The following is a 14,545-nucleotide window of genomic DNA, read 5'->3' as shown; positions in this document are numbered from 1 at the left end:
CATGGGTTCCCGGGGCAAACCCAGGACTCTGGTTCCCCACCTACCCCTGCAATATCCAGAGAAAGCTTTACTTCCAGGAGCTCTGACACAACAGGATCTCAGGAGCCTGGTCACACAAGGATTTCAGGATCCCAGAAACAGCCTGACTCCCAGGAGCTCTAACACACCCAGGATTTCAGGATCATAGAATCCCAGAATCACAGAGACAGCTGGACTCTGAGGAATTCTGACACAACCAGGATCACAGGAGGGACAGGCTCCAGTCAGACACAACAAGAGTAGGGAGCATGAGATATAACCAGATGGTGAAAGGCAAGCAAAAGAACATGAGTGACAGAAATCAAGGCTACTTGGCATCATCAGAAGCCAGTTCTCCCACCACAACAAGTCCTGGATACCCCATCACACCAGAAAAGCAAGATTCAGATTTAAAAGTACTTCTCATGATGATAATAAAGGACATTAAGGAGGACATAAATAACTCCCTTAAAGAAATTCAGGAGAGCACAGGTAATCAGGTAGAAGCCCTCAAAGTGGAAACACAAAAATCCCTGAAAGAATTACAGGAAAAACACAAACAGGTGAAAGAATTAAAAAAAAAAACATACTGGATCTAAAAATGAAAATAGAGACAATAAAGAAATCACAAAGGAAGGCAACCCTGGAGATAGAAAAGCAAGGAAAGAGATAGGGAGTAATAGATGCAAACATAACCAACAGAATATAAGAGATAGAAGAGAGAATCTCTTGAATTGCTAATTTCTTGAATACTTTTAACATGAAGGGTTGTTGGATTTTGTCAAATGCTTTTTCTGCATCTAAGAAGATGATCATGTGATTTTTTTTCTTTGAGCTTATTTATATAGTGGATTATGTGGATGGATTTTCATATATTAAAGCAACCTTACATCCCTTGGATAAAGCCTACTTGATGGTGGTAAATGATGGTTTTAATGTGTTCTTGGATTTTTATTGAGTAGTTTTGCATCAATATTCATAAATGAAATTGGTCTTAGGTTCTCTTTTTTTGTTGGGTCTTTGTGTGGTTTAGGTATCAGAGTAATTGTGGCTTCATAGTATAAGTTAGGTAGTGTTCTTCTCTTTCTATTTTATGGAATAGTTAGAGGAAAACTGCTAACAGGTCTTCTTTGAAGGTCTGGTGGAATTCTGCACTAAATCCGTCTGGCCCTGGCCTTTTTTTTGTTGGGAAGATTTTAATGACTTCTATTTCCTTGTGTGATATGGGCTTGTTTAGATAGTTTACCTGCTCTTGATTTAACTTTGGTATGTGGTATCTGTCTAGAAAACCATCCATTTCATTTATATTTTTCAATTATGTTGAGTACAGGCTTTTATAGTAGGATCTGATGAGTTTTTGAATTTCCTCCATTTTTGTTGTTACCATTTTCATTTTCTGATTTTGTTAATTTGGATACTGCTCCTGGGCTCTTTAGTTAGTCTGGCTAGGGGTTTATCTATCTTGTTGAGTCTCTCAAAGAACCAGTTTTTGGTTTTGTTAATTATTTGTATTGTTTTCTTTATTTATATTTGGTTGGCTTCAGCTCTGAGTTTAGTTATTTCCTGCCTTCTACTTCTCTTGGGTAAGTTTGCTTCTTTTTGTTCTAGAGATCTCAGGTGCACTATTAAGTTGTTACTGTAAGAGCTCTCCAGTTTCTATACAAAGGCAGTTACTGCTACGAACATTCCTCTTAGCACTGCTTTCATTGAGTCCCATAAATTTGGGCATGATGTGCCTTCATTTTCATTAAATTCTAGGAAGCCTTTAATTTCTTTCTTTATTTCTTCCCCGACAAAGTTATCACTGAGTAAAGAGTTGCTCAGTTTCCAGGTGTATATGGGTTTTCTGTAGTTATTGCTGTTATTGGAGACCAGTATTGGACTATGGTGATCGGACAGGATGCATGGTATTATTTCAATCTTCTTGTATTGGTTGAGGGTTGTTTTGTGACCAACTATATGGTCAATTTTGGAGAAAGTACCATGAGTTGCTGAGAAGAAGGTATATTCTTTTGTTTTAGGGTGAAATGTTTTGTAGATATCTGTTAAATCCATTTGGTTCATTACTTTTCTTAGTTTCACTGTGTCTCTGTTCAGTTTCTGTTTCCATGACCTGTCCATTGGTGAGAGTAGAGTGGTGAAGTCTCCCACTATTATCGTGTGTGGTTCAATGTGTTTTAAGCTTTAGTAAAGTTTCTTTTATAAATGAGGGTGCTCTTGCATTTGGGTCATAGATGTTCAGAATTGAGAATTTTTCTTGATGGATTCCCCTTGATGAATATGAAGTGTCCTTCTTCATCACACTTGATTAATTTTGGTGGAAAGTCTATTTTATTGGATATTAGTATGGCTACTTCTTCTTGTTTCCTTGAACCATTTGCTTGGAAGTCCTTTTTCTATCCTTTTCTCTGAGATAGTCTGTCCTTGTTATTGAGGTGTGTTTCTTGTTTGCAGCAAAATGCTGTATCTTGTTTGTAGATCCAGCCTGTTAGCTTGTGTCTTTTTATAGGTGACTTAAGTCCATTAATATTGAGAGATATTAAAGAGAGATGACTGTTGGTTCCTGATATGTATGTTTTTTTAGGTGGCTTTATGTGCTTGTGGTTCTCACTTTTTGGCTTCATTGTGAGATGTTTAATATCTTGTCATTTCTTTAGTGTAGGTGCCTTCCTTGTGTTGGAGCTTTCCTTATAGGATACTCTGTAGGGCTGGATTGGTACACAGATAATACTGTTTGAATACTGTAATATTTTGGTTTGTCCATCTACGTTGATTGAGAGTTTTGTTGGCCAGGAATTTTGTTCTCTTAGAGTCTGCATGACCTCTGACCATGCTCTGTGGCTTTCATAGTCTCTGTTGAGAAGTCTTATGTAATTCTGATGGGTCTGACTTTATATGTTACTTTACAATTTCCCTGTACTGCTTTTACAAATCTTTCTTTATTTTGTGCATTTGGTGTTTTAACTATTATGTAATGGGGGGAATTTCTTTTCTGGTCCAATCTATTTGGAATTCTGTAGACTTCTTTTATGTTCATGGGCATCTCTTTCTTTCCATTAAGGAAGTTTTCATCTATAATTTGAATGCACCAGAAACCTGGGAGGACTCAAAGGGAGGAACGTTAGTTGAAATGACTAACAGTAGGGAGAAGAAGCAGGAAGACATGGCATCAAATGTGGGCGGGGGGCCATCTCACACTCACAACTCTGACTGATAATTGTTCCTGTCCAAAAGAATTACAGGGATGGAAATGGAGAGAAGCCTGAGGAAAATAATGTCCAGCGACAGGCCCAAAGTGGGATCCAGCTCAAGAGGAGGTCCCAAGGTCTGACACTATTACTGAGTCTATGGAGCACTCACAAAAAGGGACCTAACATGACCACACTCCAGAAGACCCAACAAGCAGCTGAAAGAGTCAGATGCACATATTTACACCCAACTAATGGACAGAAGCAGCTAACTCTTATTGTTGAATTCGAGAGAGGCTGAAAGAAGCTGAGGAGAAGGGCAACCCTATAGGAGGACCAGCAATCTCAATTAATCTGGACTCCTGAGATCTGTCAAAAACTGGTCCACCAAACAGGCAAAATACACCAGCTGATATAATGCCCCCAACACATGTACAGTAGAGGACTTCTGGGTCTGTGTTCATTCAGAAATGATGTACCTAGCCCTCAAGAGATTTTAGGCTCCAGAGGTTTTAGAGGTCAGGTGGGGTTAGGGTGGGGGCATCCACTTGGGAGTAAGGGAGGAGGTATGGGATGTAGAACAATCAAAGGATAGATGGTGTGGGGGATAAAATATGGACTGTAAATAAATAAATTAACTAATGAAAATAGTTAGAGAGAATCTCAGATGCAGAAGATACCATAGAAAACATTGATATAACAGTCAAAGAAAATGTAAAATGCAAAAAGCTCCTAACCTAAAACATCCAAGAAGTCCAGGACTCAGTGAGAAGACCAAACCTAAGGATAACGGGTATAGAAAAGAGTGAAGATTCCCACTTTAAAGGGCCAGTAAATATCTTCAACAAAATTGTAGAAGAAAACTTCCCTAACCTAAAGAAAGAAACACCCATGAACATATAAGAAGTTTACAAAACTCCAAATAGATTGGACCAGAAAAAAATTCCTCCCATCACATAATAATTAAAACACCAAATGTACAAAACAGAGAAGTGATATTAAAAGCAATAAGGAAAAAAGGTTAAGAAACATATAAAGTCAGATCTATCAGAATTATGCCAGATTTCTCACCAGAATCTCTAAAAGCAGATCTTGGGCAGATGTCATCCAGACCCTAAGAGAACACAAATGCCAGGCCAAGCTACTATACACAGCAAAACCCTCAATTAACATAGACAGAGAAACCAAGATTCTATGACAAAAACAAATTTACACAATATCTTTCTATATATCTAGCTCTAAAAAGGATAATAGATTGAAAACCCCAACACAAGGGAGGAAACTACACCCTAGAAAAAGCAAGAAAGTAATCTTTCAACAAACCTAAATGCAGATAGACACACAAACATAATTCCATCTCTGACAACAAAAAGTAACAGGAAGCAATAATCATTTTCCTTAATATATGTTAATGTCAAGGGACTTAATTCCCCATTTAGAAGACATAGACTAACAGATACATAAATGGGACCCAGCATTTTGCTGCATATAGAAAACACACTTCAGTGACAAAGGCAGATACTGCCTCAGAGTGAAAGGCTGGAAAACAATTTTCCAAGCAAATGGTCCCAAGAAACAAGCTGGAGTACCATTCTAATAGCAAATAAAATGGACTTTCAAACAAAAGTTATTTTAAAAGATAAGAAAGGACACTTCATACTTCTGAAAGGGAAAATCTTCCAGGATGAACTATCAATTCTGAACATCTATGCTCCAAATGCAAGGGAAGCTGACATTTATTAAAAAAAATATACAACTTTACTAAAGCTCAACACATACATTCCACCTCACACAATAATAGTGGGAGACTCCACTTTCATCAATGGACAGATTAAGTAAGCACAAAATAGAGATAGAATGAAACTAACAGGAGTTATGAACCAAATGGATCTAACAGATATTTATAGAACATTTCATTAAAAAACAAAACAAAAAAAACACCTTCTTTACAGCATCTCATGGTACCTTCTCCAAAATTGACCATATAATTGGTCATAAAAGAGGCCTCAACAGATATAAGAAGATTGAAGTAATTCCATGCATCCTATTAGATCACCATGGACTAAGGCTGGTCTTCAATAATAATAAAAAAAATAATGATGGAAAGCCTACATACACAGGGAAGCTGAACAATGCTCTATTCAATATAGCTTGGTCAAGGAAGAAATAAAGAAAGAAATTAAAGAAATTTTAGAATTTAATGAAAATGAAGGAACAACATACTAAAACTTATGGGAAACAATGAAAGCAGTGCTTAGAAAAAAGTCATAGCTCTTAGTGCCTCCTAAAAGAAATTGGACAGAGCATATGCTAGCAGCTTGACAGAATACCTGAAAGCTCTAGAACAAAAAAAAGCAAATAACCCAAGAGGAGTATATGGCAGGAAATAATCAAACTAAGGGCTGAAATCAACCAAGTAGAAACAAAAAGAACTATAAAAACAACCAACAAAATCAGGAGCTGTTTCTTTTAGCTAGACGAACAAGAGGGCACAGAGACAGTATCCAAATTAACAAAATCAGAAATGAAAAGGGAGACATAACAACAGAAACTGAGGAAATTCAAAAAAATCATCTCATCCTATTACAACCCCCCCCCCCCACACACACACACAAACACACAAAACAAACAAAAAACTGAGAAATCTGGATGAAATGGCCAGTTTTCTAGACAGATACCAGGTACCAAAGTTAAATAAGGATCAAGTAAACTATCTAAAAGACCCATTAACCCTAGAGAAATATCAGCAGTTATTAAAAGTCTCCCAAACAAAAAAAAGCCCAGGACCAGGTATGTTTAGTGCAGAATCCTATCATACCTTCAAAGAAGACATAATACCAATACTCTTCAAACTCTTCCACAAAATAGAAACAGAAGGAACACTACCCATTTCATTCTATGAAGCCACAATTATGCTAATACCCAAACCACACAAAGATCCAATACAGAAAGAGAATTTCTGACCAACTTCCCTTATGATCAAATAGGCTTCATTCCAGTAATACAGGGATGGTTCAATATATAGAAATCTATCAACATAGTCCACTATATAAACAAACTCAAAGGGGGAAAATATGATCATCTCACTAGATGCTGAGAAAGAACTTGACAAAATTAAAAATCCCTTCATGTAAAGATCTTGGAAAGATCAAGTATTCAAGGCCCATACCTAGAAATTGTAAAAGCAATTTACATCAAACCAGAAGCCAACATCAAACTAAATGGAGAGAAACTTGAAGCAATTTCACTAAAATCTGGGATTAGACAAGGCTGCCCACTCTCTCCCTCCCTATTCAATATAGTACTTGAAGTCCTAGCAAGAGCAGTTAGACAACAAATGGAGGTCAACGGGATACAAATTTGAATGGAAGCAGTAAAAATATCACTATTTGCAGATGATATGGTAGTATACTTAAGTGACCCCAAAATTCTACTAGAGAACTCCTAAACCTGATAAACAACTTCAGCAAAGTGGCTTGATATAAAATTAACTCAAACAAATCAGTAACCTTCCTCTACTCAAAGGATAAACAGGCTGAGAAAGAAATTAGGGAAATGACACCCTTCACAATAGTTAAAAATAATATTAAATAGTTTGGTGTGACTCTCACCAAGCAAGTGAAAGATCTGTATGACAAGAACTTCAGGTCTCTGAAGAAAGAAATTGAAGAAGACCTCAGAAGATGGAAAGATATCCCATGCTCATGGACTGGCAGGATTAAAAAATTTTTTAAAATGGCCATTTTGCTGAAAGCAATCTCCAGATTCAATGCAATCCCCATCAAAATTGCAACTAAATTCCTCATAGATTGAGAAACAGCAATTTGCAAATTCATTTGGAATAACAAAAAACCTTGGATATTGAAAACTATTCTCAACAATAAAAGAACTAGATGGATGACCATCCTTGACTTCAAGCTTTCTTACATAACAATAGAATAGTGTTAAAATTGTATAGTATTGGTTCAGAGGCAGATAGATCAATGGAATGGAATTGAAGACCCAGAAATGAACCCACAAACCGATGGTCACTTGATTTTTGACAAAGGGGCTAAAACCATCCAGTGGAAAAAAGACAGCATTTTTCAACAATTGGTGCTTGTTCAACTGGTGGTCAGCATATAGAAGAATGCACATTGATCCATTCTTATTACCTCTTACAAAGCTCAAGTCCAAATGGTTCTAGGACCTCCACATAAAATCAGATACAGTGAAACTAATAGAAGATAAAGTAGGGATAAGCCTTGATCCCATGGGCACAGGGGAAATTTTCCTGAACAGTCCACAATGGATTATGTTATAAGATAAAAAATAGAAAAATGGGACCTCATAAAATTGCAAAGCTTCTGTAAGGCAAAGGGCACTGTTAATATGAACAAAACAGCAACCAACAGATTGTGGCAAGATGTTTACCAACCCTACTTCTAATAGAGAGCTAATATCCAATAGATACAAAAAACATAAGAAGTTAGACTCCAGAGAACCAAATATTTCTATTTAAAAATGGTATAGTACAGATATAAACAAAAAAATTCTCAACTGGGGAATTTCAAAGGGCTGAGAAGCACCTAAAAAAATGTTCAACATCCTTACTCATCAGGGAAATGAAAATTAAAATGACCCTGAGATTCCACTTTATACCAGTCAGAATGGTTAAGATCAAATACAAAGGTGAAAGCAGGTACTGGTAAGGATGTGGAGAAAGAGAAACACTCCACTGTTGTTGGTGGGATTGCAAGATGGTATCCCTACTCTGGAAATCAGTCTGTGGGTTCCTCAGAAAATTGACATAGAGAACCTGAGAACCTGAGAATCCAGCTATACCCGTCCTGGGCATATACCCAAAAGATGCTCCAACTTATATCAAGGACATATGTTTTACTATGCTTATAGCAGTCTTATTCTTAATAGCCAGAAGCTGGAAACAACCCAGATGTCCTTCAACAGAGGAATGGACACAGAAAATGTGGTACATTTACACAATGGAGTACGACTCAGCTATTAAAAACAATGACTTCATGAAATTTTAAGCAAATGGATGGAATTAGAAAGTATCATCCTGAGTGAGGTAACACTCTCTCTCTCTCTCTCTCTCTCTCTCTCTCTCTCTCTCTCTCTCTCACACACACACACACACACACACACACACACACACACACACACACACACCACACGGTGTGTACTCACTGATAATTGAATATTATCCCAAAAGCTTGGAAAACCCAAAATGGAATTCACAGACCATATGAAGCTCCAGAAGAACATAGACCAAGGTGTGCAAGGTGTGGATGCTTTGGTCCTTTTTAGAAGGGGAAGCAAAATACTCATGGGAGGAAATACAGAGACAAAGTGTGGAGTAAAGACTGAAGGAAAAACAATCCAGAGAATGCTCAACCTGGGGATCCATCCCATATACAGTTATCAAACCAGACACTATTATGGATGCCAAGAAGTACTTGCTGACAGGAGCCTGATATAGTTGTCTTCTGAGAGGCTCTGCTAGAACCTAACAAGTACAGAGGCAGATACTGGTATACAACCATTGGACTTAGCACAGGGTCCCCAGTGGAGGAGTTAGAGAAAGGACTGAAGGAGCTGAATGGGGTTTACAACATCATAGGAAGAACAACTTTAACCAACCAGATCCCCCAGTGCTCCCAGCAGTAAACTACCAACCATAGAGTACACGTGGAGGAATCCATGTCTCCACCTGCATACATAGCAGTTGATGGCTTTGTTGGGCATTTATGGGAGGAGAGGCCGTTGGTCCTGTGAAGGGTCTATGCCACAGTGTAGGGGAATGTGAGGACAGGAAAGTGGGAGTGGGTGGGTGGGGTAATACACTCATAGAAGCAGGGGGAGGCAGGATGGTATAGGGGATTTCTGGGGAGAAACCATGAAAGGGGTTAACATTTGAAATGTAAATAAAGAAAATATCCAATAAAAAGAAAAATAAGAATAAAACCATTGAGGTGTCCACAGATTGAAGACTCCCTTGACAGAATAGCTATCTCATGGAACTGAAAAATTAGGGCCATTCTGAAGCTAGACAAATCATTTTGCTCATCAGGTCAATATATATATATATATATATACATATATATATATATATATATATATATATATGTGTGTGTGTGTGTGTGTGTGTGTGTGTGTGTGTGTGTGTGTGTGTATCCACTGTCTTAGTCAGGGTTTCTATTCCTGCACAATCATCATGACCAAGAAGCAAGTTGGGGAGGAAAGGGTTTATTCAGCTTACACTTCCATACTGCTGTTCATCACTGAAAGAAGTCAGGACTGGAACTCAAGCAGGTCAGGGAGCAGGAGCTGATGCAGAGGCAATGGAGAGATATTCTTTACTGGCTTGCTTAGCCTGCTCTCTTATAGAACCCAAGACTACCAGCCCAGAGATGGTCCCACCCACAAGGGGCCTTTCCCCCTTGATCACTAATTGAGAAAATGCCTTACAGTTTGATCTCATGGAGGCATTTCCTCAACTGAAGCTCCTTTCTCTGTGATAACTCCAGCTGTGTCAAGGTGACACAAAACTAGCCAGTACAATTGACCCCTTGTCAACTTGACACACAAACACATCGCTAGTAAGCCTCAATCCTTACATTCTTATTCATCCCCAAGATCTAAATAACTTTAAAAGTCCCACAGTTTTTACATATTCTTAAATTTTCAATCTCTTTAAGATATCCATCTATTTTAAAATCCAAAGTCTTTTTACAATTAAAAATCTCTTAACTGTGGGCTCCACTAAATAGTTTCTTCTTTCAGGAGGGAAAATATCAGGGCATAGTCACAATCAAAAGCAAAAATCAATCTCCAACCGTCCAATGTCTGGGATACAACTCACCATCTTCTGGGCTCCTCCAAGGGCTTGGGACACTTCTCCAGCCATGCCCTTTGTAGCACACATGTCATCCTCTAGGCTCCCGATGCCTGTACTCCACTGCTGCTGCTCTTGGTGGTCATCTCATGGTACTGGCATCTCCAAAACACTGCATGACCCCTTCAGTCCTGGGCTGTCAATTGCAACTGAGGCTGCACCTTCACCAATGGCCTTCCATGGCCTCTCACAGTGCTGAGCCTCAGCTGTTCTGTGTGACCCCTTCATGCCTTCAAAACCAGTACCACCTGGGTGACTCTTACACATTAACAAGTCCCACTGTAGCACGAGGTACAACCTTGGTTATCTCTGGAACACAGCCTCTGTGCTCTCAAAAATACTTCCCAGAATATATCACCTCAATGATGGTCTCTTCTTAATCACCGCTAATTTCTTAGCTCCAGCTAACCAGTATCAATAGTCACAGTAATACAAAGGTTTCACTTTACTAGTTCTAGTATCTTGTTAATCACAGCTGATTCTTCAGCCCCAGCTAACCAGAACCACAGAATCTTCACAATCAAAGTAACAATGGCCCTAAAAAGAGTATTTAATTCTCCCTCTGAAATTTCACAAGCCACGCCTCCATCTTCTGCACTGTTCTCAACATTATCTTCCAAGCTCCTATACAACATCCGACAGAGCTCTTAATACCGAATGGATCTTCTAGCCCAAAGTTCCAAAGTCCTTCCACAGTCCTCCCCAAAACATGGTCAATTTGTCACAGGAATACCCCACTCTGCTGGTACCAATTTGTCTTAGTCAGGGTTTCTATTCCTGCACAATCATCATGACCAAGAAGCAAGTTGGGGAGGAAAGGGTTTATTCAGCTTACACTTCCATACTGCTGTTCATCACTGAAAGAAGTCAGGACTGGAACTCAAGCAGGTCAGGGAGCAGGAGCTGATGCAGAGGCAATGGAGGGATATTCTTTACTAGCTTGCTTAGCCTGCTCTCTTATAGAACCCAAGACTACCAGCCCAGAGATGGTCCCACCCACAAGGGGCCTTTCCCCCTTGATCACTAATTGAGAAAATGCCTTACAGTTTGATCTCATGGAGGCATTTCCTCAACTGAAGCTCCTTTCTCTGTGATAACTCCAGCTGTGTTAAGGTGACACAAAACTAGCCAGTACAGCCACCTTGAAAAGTCTGTGTTCTCATTTTCCTGAGTTGACTGCTTTAAACATCTCATTGCTATATTGTGGGAACACTACTTTCCACAATTAAGACAATCTCTGTTTTCAAAGTTACAAAGATACTACTGTCTGTTTTGCAGTTTAATCTATAATAGTTCATCTTTGTTACTTAGGGAAAACATTTTATAAAATGGATAAAACTTATGAAATATCTTATGAATTATCCCTTTTTTGTTTCCTACCTATACCATGATAAGGAGAGCACCATTTGATCATGAGACTTCCTGAATTTGTTCAAATGGGCCTATAGCCTACCAAGACTGTCTTTATAATGAGCCATAAGACTTATTCACAAACATGGCCTCTTCTCTAACTCTCCTTCACACTACCGCTCAGCACATGGGCTAATGTCTTTCCAAGATGTTCACAGAAGGAGAACAAGTCCTCCAACTGAAAGGAGATGAAAAGCTTCTGTTCACAGTCAGGAGTATTTCAAATACAGATAGGACATAAATTATGTAGACAACCCCTTTAAAAGAAGCACTAATGTTTTCGTAAAGCTAAAGATGCCAAGTATCTCTTCTAATGCCTCCTGAGGTTCTTCAAATCCATTCTACTCTTCTCTCTCAGTGGAATATTGTTGGGGAAGGTCAAATTCATAGTAATTTTTCTTTTCCTTTCCTTTCCACTATAGGTCATCATAGGGAAATCACTATATGTTCCACCTGGCCTCTTTCTCAAATGTAGAAGTTGTAACTAGAGGAAAAATTGACCTAGATAAACTTAGGAACAAGTACATCTTTACAGTAACATGGTCTAGCCTCAACACTAAGTGGGAGACAGAGAGATGACCAGAAGATGTCAGTTCAAGTATAATACCATTATCCAGTTAAATATTTTCTATAGGAGAAATGATATGAACTCTGTTTTGGCCAGGCTTTCATGGAGCTCCACCAGGACAAATTTCTCTTTGCAGGTGAAATAATGTCACAAAAGGAGAAGTTAGAGACATCTTGGATTTCCCATATCTCAGAGGCCTCTTGTATCTGAGAGAATTAATATCACTCTTATTACTTGGTACCTCCCAGTGCTTCTAAAGATTCTCAAGAACATGAGCTTATGCCCTCCCTTGAGCCTCCAGCACACTTCAGTGGAATCTTATAATTTATAGTAAAGCAAATATCCATTCCTCTAAGAAAGGCTGTTAGAGTACAACTGTCCATTTTAGTAGAAAATACTTAATAGTATGGTTGGATAGTGTTATGTCATGCTAACACAAGCTAAAGTCATAGTTGAGAACTTCAAACAGAAAGTACCCTCATAAATTCCTGCTTTAGGGCATTTTTTTAAATTAGTGATTGATGGTGGATCAATCCCATTGTGAGTGCTTCTATCCCTGTATTGGTGGTCCTAAGCTCTATAAGAAAATAGACTGAGCAAGCCATCAAAAGCAAAATCCTCATGGTATCTGCATTAATTCCTGTCTTCAGGCTCCTGCCTTCTTTGAGTTTTTGTTCTGAATTCCTTCAGTGAAAGAATATTATATGGACATGTAAGGCAAATAAACCTCTTCCTCCTCAAGTTGCTTTGGTTATGGCTTTTCATAACAGTAATAGTAACCCTAAGATAGAGGGCAAATGAAATTGAGCAACTATTCTGAGGATCCATGTATATTTTCCAGTACATTCCAGACTTTGCCATATACTTTGATCTGTCCTAGAGGAACACTCAGTTGATCCTTATTATCTGTTGGACTTCTGTAAAGAATAAAACATAATGACAACTGGGATTTAGGAAGAAGAGAAATAGAGGCAACATCCATCCAAGACAACAACCAATCCCATTTTCATCACTCAATGTGGATTATAATGCTGAAGGGATGATAAACATAATCTAATAAGGAACAAAAAGAGAAAGAATAAAGTTAGTCAATTATGAAAAAATAAGAGCTGTCACCCAAGGAAAGGGAGAAAACTCTCCTATGTTTTATAGCAAGCTTGTGGAATCTTGCTGTAAATATTCCAATATTGATCCCACATCTTCTGTGGGAAAATAACCCTGGACAGACAACATTTCATTACCCAGTTGGTTCTCATTTCAAGGAGAATTCTCCAGAAGCTATACTTGGAACCCCAAACCAATCTAACCCAATGGGTAGTATAGCCTTTGCTGTCTTATTAATAACAAAAATCCAGAGATAAGAGAAAACAGTAATGAGGAAAGCCGAAATTATAATGACCATGACTTGGTCAATATAATAATATGTAGAAAGCACAGAGAAGTTCAAGGGGGGGGAGTTTCTGTAAATTGTAAAAAAGAAAAAAGAAAAAAAGAAATAGAAAAAGAAAAAGAAAAACTAAGTTCCTAATGGGCCTTCTATTGTCTTTGAAAACGAACTGACTCTACTCCCCAGCACTAGAAGACTGCATGCTTTTATTCTGAGTGAAGGATTTGGATAATCAAGGCCCCAGTGTCACAAAACAAAAGAAACATATTGTGACTGAGAAGGGCTAGAGAAACTCTCAAGGTCCCTGTCCAGAGATATTCCTGTCTCTAAGGAACCTACATGCTTTTGGTATAATGGACTAGCAAAATCAACTTCTCTTATTGGGATGATTTATTCTGTGCCAAACGTGTGAGAGAGACAACCCTTTTCTCAGTTTATTAGTGAAATGGATGGGACCCTATATTGTTATCCTGGTGAGCCCTACTGGGATAAAGACAGTAACTCAGGTAGGGAAGCAGAGAGATGGCTCAGGAGGTAAAAACATTGGCTGCTCCAGGTTCTCTTCTTAGAACCCATACAGCTAACAATTTTCTGTCACTCCAGCTTCACGGGATCTGATATCCTCTTCTGGCCTTTCTGAATACTAGGTATGGATGAGCTACACATACATAAAGAAAAAACACTCATACACATCAAACAGAATTAAAAATAAATCTTTAAAAAAGAACACAGAGGCAATTAATTGTTTTCACCTCCATAACATCAAGCCAGTCACTCAGGGAGCTTAAATTCTAGAGGAATCCAGGAAAACACCTCAAGAAAAATATTCCTCTGAATCAAGGGAGAAGTAGAGATGTCTCTAGAATCAAATGGGTAAGTAGATGAGCATGCTATGTCCCCATATTTAATTCAATCTTTCTTTAGCCCCTGCATTTCCTTTTAGGCTATAGTTGTTGAGAAAACAGGACTGACTTTTAAAATTTTTTTCCAAATCCTCATGATTATGTGCTTCTACGTGAAGCTCATGCTCTGTGTGGTTAGCATTGTGACAAGACTTGGCCTAAGAAAGTGCCCACTTA

Source organism: Mus musculus, chromosome 9 (genome assembly GCF_000001635.26).
Source record: "Mus musculus strain C57BL/6J chromosome 9, GRCm38.p6 C57BL/6J".
In the NCBI taxonomy this organism is placed as follows: domain Eukaryota; kingdom Metazoa; phylum Chordata; class Mammalia; order Rodentia; family Muridae; genus Mus; species Mus musculus.
Note: the sequence above shows the minus strand (reverse complement) of the source record.